Genomic DNA, 6,000 nt, shown 5'->3' on the forward strand with positions numbered 1-6,000 from the left:
ACAGTCCATCAGTCATAAATATAAAGTGCGAGTATCCTCGTCAAATTATCTTTATACCCGAAGTTAAATATTCCAACTAATTGGGGACTTAAACTGTAACAAGATTTTAATACTTTGTTTAATAATTACACCAGGATGTCGATTGACTGTAACCCAAGGTTTTAATATTTTGTTATCAATTATACCAAGTGTCCTTGTACATAATTTCACCCCTGTTTTAATTATTCTAGTGGCTATTAATCCATTCCCGTGTCCGGTTAAATGAACGATTTTTCGTACATATAAATACCCCGCCCATCGTGTCCGATCGAGTGTATATGGTAATTTATAGGGACGCCCAATTGTAAATCTTTATATTAACATTAACAAACTATCATTTAGTTAAACAAATATAAAGCCCATTAATAGCCCATAGTCTAATTTCCACAAGTATCGTTCTTTTGTCCAAACTCCAATTATGGTACAAAGCCCAATTACCCAATTTTAGTAATTAGCCCAACATCATGATTACTTCGTTTTAAATAAGCATAATAATAACTTAGCTACGAGACATTAATATAAAAAGGTTGAACATAACTTACAATGATTAAAAATAGCGTAGCGGTACACGGACAGAATTTCGACTTACACCCTTACAATATTCGCTAACATACCCTTATTATTAGGATTAAAATTAAAATTAAAATATAAATATAAATATATATGATATAGATAGAGAGATGGATATATGATGGATGAAAAATGATCAGAATTCGGTTGGCTTTATAGGGAGTTTCAAACTTTGGGTCTCCGCGACTCGCGGCCCATTTTGCCTTCAAACTCCGCGAGTCGCGGAGTTTGTAAATACAGCTCACCAGCTTTTGGCTCTTTGTTTGCCGACGATTTATTTTATAAATATAATATATATATAATTAATATAATTAATTATATATTATATTTATATATATAATTAACTTGTAATTTTTAGTCCGTTGCGTCGAGCGTTGAGAGTTGACTCTGGTCCCAGTTCCGGATTTTCGAACGTCCTTGCGTACAATTTAATATCTTGTACTTTGCGTTTTGAATCTTGTACTCTTGTAATTTCGAGACGTTTCTTATCAATAATTGGAACCTCTTTGATTGTCTTTTGTACTTTTGAGCTTTTTGGTCGTTTGCGTCTTCAATTCGTCGAATCTATCTTTTGTCTTCACCTTTTATTATTTAAACGAATATCACTTGTAAATAGAACAATTGCAACTAAAAGCTTGTCTTTCTTGAGGAATAATGCTATGAAATATATGTTCATTTTTAGCATTATCATGGTGATGGTTTCGGTTTGTTTGGCCGAAAACAAGAGAGATGGAAGAGAGATTTGGGAGAGAGATTTGTGAATGAGATTTGGTACAAAGAAAAGGTTTAGCTTAGGCCTCTATTTATAGGAGTGCTAGGAAAATTCTAGAATTAGGGTTAGGGTTAGGTTTACTTAGGGAACAAGTTGGACTTGGAGAGGAAGTAATGGGGGTCATGGGAGCCGAAAATTGGGAGGGGTATTTTAGACATTTCATATTTTTTTCGGCTAGGCATTATCAAGGGAGGAGTTTTGGGATTTTTCGTTTTAGTCCTTGCACTTTAAATTAGCTTAAATAATCCCTAAACTTGTTTTAAAATTAATTAAGTTATATACTTTAAACTTTAATTTATTGCCTTTTGTTCACGAAAATTAATTAACTTATTATTTTCGTCTTTTATTAACTTGCCAATTAATGTATAAAGTTAATTAATATAATTTATAATTCTTAATACTTAACAACCGTTAATTAAAGTTTAATTGTTAAGTTTTATTATATTGTTGGGCATTTAATAAGGAAAAGTATAGAATGGAAAAATGAGGGTCGTTATAGTACCTCCCCGTTATTGAAAACTTCGTCCCGAAGTTTTAGGTAGATTCCTCGTTTGCATCAGCAGTTGAGAAGAGATGGGGATATTTCCGTATCATGTGGTCTTTGCGTTCCCAGTATATTCGGGGCCTCTACGCGAATTCCAACGGACTTTAACGATAGGTATGTTGCTTTTACGCTTTTGTTTAACCTCTCCTTCCATGATTTCTATAGGTTCTTCAACGAAGCGCATTTGCTCATCAATGCGGATATCATCCAAAGGAATAACAAGTGTGTCATCAGTAAGACACCTTTTAGGATTCGAGACATGAAACACATCATGTACTTGACTGAGTTTGCTTCGTTTACCGAAACGGACAATGCCTTTCCAAGGGGACACTTTCAATATGACTTTATCTCCAACTTGGAATTCTATATCCTTCCGTTTCTTATCGGCATAGCTCTTTTGTCGGCTACGGGCAGTTTCTAATCGTTGCTTAATCTGAACGATCTTTTCGGTAGTTTCATGGATAATTTCAGGACCAGTTAAATGTCTGTCCTCGAGTTCATCCCAACACAAAGGGGATCTATACTTCCGGCCATATAAAGCTTTAAAAGGTGCAGCTTTATTGCTAGAGTGATAACTATTATTGTAAGAAAATTCAACCAAAGGTAGATGTCTATCCCATCCTTTGCCGAAATTGATTACACAAGCACGTAGCATACCTTCCAAGGTTTGAATAGTTCATTCACTTTGACCATCAGTTTGCGGATGATAGGCTGTACTCATGTCGAGTTGAGTTCCAAGAGCAGATTGTAAAGTTTTCCAGAATCTAGAAACGAATCGACCGTCGCGAACGGAAATAATCGAGATAGGAACTCCATGACGTGAGACAATTTCTTTAATGTAAAGCTGTGATAATTTCTCCATCTTGTCCGTTTCCTTGATCGGTATGAAATGTGCAGATTTAGTAAGACGATCAACTATGACCCAGATAGTATCGTTACCGTTTGAAGTCTTAGGTAACTTAGTAACGAAGTCCATAGTGATGCATTCCCACTTCCACTGCGGAATATCGGGTTGTGTCAACAGACCAGAAGGCTTTTGATGTTCAGCCTTGACATTCAGGCAAGTGAGACACTTATTAACATAAGTAGCAATGTCGGCTTTCATGTTAGGCCACCAGTAGAATTCCTTCACATCGTGATACATCTTACTGGAACCGGGATGAATAGAGTACCTAGTCTTATGAGCTTCATCCAAGACTAGTTTACGGAGATTACCGAAGCGAGGGACCCAAATTCTATTGCTAAAGTACCGTGTACCATTAACTTTCACTTGGAGTTGGTTCTCAAAACCTATAGGTCCTTCACCTTTGATAAGTGTTGGTTTAATAGCTTCAAGTTGAGCTTCACAGATTCGTGATATAAGATTCGGTTTGATTTTTAGGTTTAAAGCACGAACATGTTTAACATCGTCTTTTCGACTAAGAGCATCGGCAATTACATTTGCCTTGCCGGGATGATATTTCAGCTCACAGTGATAATCGTTCAATAACTCGAGCCATCGGCTTTGCCTCATATTCAGTTGTTTCTAATCAAAGATGTGTCGAAGACTTTTATGGTCAGTGTACACCGTAATCTTGGTACCATATAGATAATGTCTCCATATCTTTAATGCGAATACCACAGCACCTAACTCAAGGTCGTGTGTGGTATAGTTCTCCTCGTGTTTCTTCAACTGTCTAGATGCGTAGGCAATAACCTTTTCACGTTGCATTAAAACATAACCAAAGCCTTGCTTTGAGGCATCACAGTAAACAACAAAGTCGTCAGTACCTTCAGGTAAAGAGAGAATCGGAGCTGTGGTCAATTTATCCTTCAGAATCTTGAAAGCAGATTCATGTTCTTCGGACCACTCAAATTTCTTCCCTTTTTGAGTTAGCTTTGTAAGGGGTTTAGCAAGGAGGGAAAAATCTTTTATAAATCTCCGATAATAACCGGCAAGTCCCAAAAATTGACGAATATGCTTCGCAGTCTTTGGTATCTCCCAGTTTTGAATAGCAGAAATCTTAGCTGGATCGACATGTATTCCTTCACTATCAACAACATGTCCAAGGAATTGTACGGTTTTGAGCCAAAACTCGCACTTAAAAAATTTAGCGTAGAGTTGTTCCTTCCGTAAGAGTTCAAGAATCATGCGTAAATGTTGCTCATGTTCGTTCTCACGCTTGGACTAGATCAAGATGTCGTCAATGAACACAATGACAAATTTGTCAAGATACTGCTTGCAGACGTGATTCATAAGATCTATGAATACACAAAGAGCGTTAGTTAAGCCAAAAGGCATAACACAAAATTCATAGTGCCCATAACGTGTGCGAAAAGTAGTTTTAGGAATATCGGATTCCTTGACTTTGAGTTGGTGATAACCGGACCTCAAATCAATCTTTGAGTAAACACTTGACCCTTGAAGTTGGTCGAATAGATCATCAATACGTGGCAACGGATAACGGTTCTTGATAGTAAGTTTGTTGAGTTCGCGGTAATCAATGCACATCCTCAACGTACCATCCTTCTTCTTAACGAATAGAATAGGAGCTCCCCATGGGGACGAGCTTGGACGAATGAAACCTTTATCCAATAGTTCTTGGAGTTGGTTGGATAATTCCTTCATTTCGGAAGGTGCTAAACGGTATGGTGCTTTAGCAATAGGAGCAGCACTGGGAGCTAAATCAATTTGGAATTCAACTTGTCGAGGAGGTGGAAGACCAGGGAGATCTTCGGGAAACACATAGGGAAAGTCTTTAACCACTGGTACATCTTCAATACACTTCTCTTTCGTTTCAATCAACTTAACGTGGGCTAGAATAGCTGGATAACCTTTTATAAGGTATTTGCGGGTTTTAATACAGGAGATAATGTTGAGATGAGAACCACTCTTGTCGCCTTGAATGACTAGAGTCTCTCCATTTCCCAACGGAATGTTAACAGTTTTATCAAAACACAAGATTGCAGCATGTAATGGACGTAACCAATCCATTCCAACTACGACATCAAAACTTCCGAGCTCGACCGGCAAAAGGTCTATCTTAAATTCTTTATTGGCTAGGATTAGGTTGCAGTTTTTATAGATTTTATCGACTTTCATGATTTCCATTGGCTACTTCTACTAATCGTTTAGTTTCTAAGGGTTGAGGCTTTTCAGTAAATAGAGTACAAAATTCACTAGACACGTAACTTTTGTCGGCACCCGTATCAAATTAAATAGTTGCGTAACAATTATTGACAAGATACGTACCCGTGATGACCTCATCTTCATCTCGGGCTTCAGCAGCAGTAAGAACAAATGCACGACCCTTTGCAGCAGTAGTATTGGCTCCAGTAGCGGGATTATCTTTCTTCTTAGGATAATTTAGACTAATGTGTCCCTTTTCTCCACAAGTGTAACAAGTAGGAGGAGCTTTAGCAGGAACAATAGCTTTACCCTTTGGAGGAGTCTTACACGTCTTAGCAACGTGTCCCACTTTCTTACACAACGTACATGTAGCAGTACACCGCCCCGGGTGATGCCTCTCACAACGAGCACAGAAAGGATAAGTACCCATATAATTCATCCTTGTACTATCCGCAGGCTTCTTACTAACATTCTCAGTTGAACCTTGAGATGGCTCAAACTTCCTTTTACCTTCATTACCCTTAGTATCAACCTGCTTATTAGATGACGCTCTTCTTCTCTTAGCTAACATAAGATTTTGTGCCATGAGAATCACAACATCAAGAGTAACCTTCTCGACAGCAATAACATTCCCCTGAACATCCTCGGAGAGACCTTCAATATATCGTTCGATCCTTCTTGCTTCGGTAGGAAACATCTCGGGACATTGAGTAGAAAGCTCGAGGAAACGGTTGGTGTAGTTTTCAATATCAGTACCCTTCACCTTGAGTTCCCAGAACTCAGCTTCAAGTTTCTAAACTTGACTCCTTTGACAGAATTTACTAACCATCATGCTTTTGAGTTCGTCCCATAGGATTGCATTAGCATTGTCAATTCCCACGGACTTAGCATAAGCAGTCCACCAAGTCAAAGCATTGCCAGCTAATGAGCTAGTGGCATATTTGACCCGATCGTCATCCCTGCAGT

Source organism: Rutidosis leptorrhynchoides, chromosome 4 (assembly GCF_046630445.1).
Source record: "Rutidosis leptorrhynchoides isolate AG116_Rl617_1_P2 chromosome 4, CSIRO_AGI_Rlap_v1, whole genome shotgun sequence".
Taxonomy (NCBI): Eukaryota; Viridiplantae; Streptophyta; class Magnoliopsida; order Asterales; family Asteraceae; genus Rutidosis; species Rutidosis leptorrhynchoides.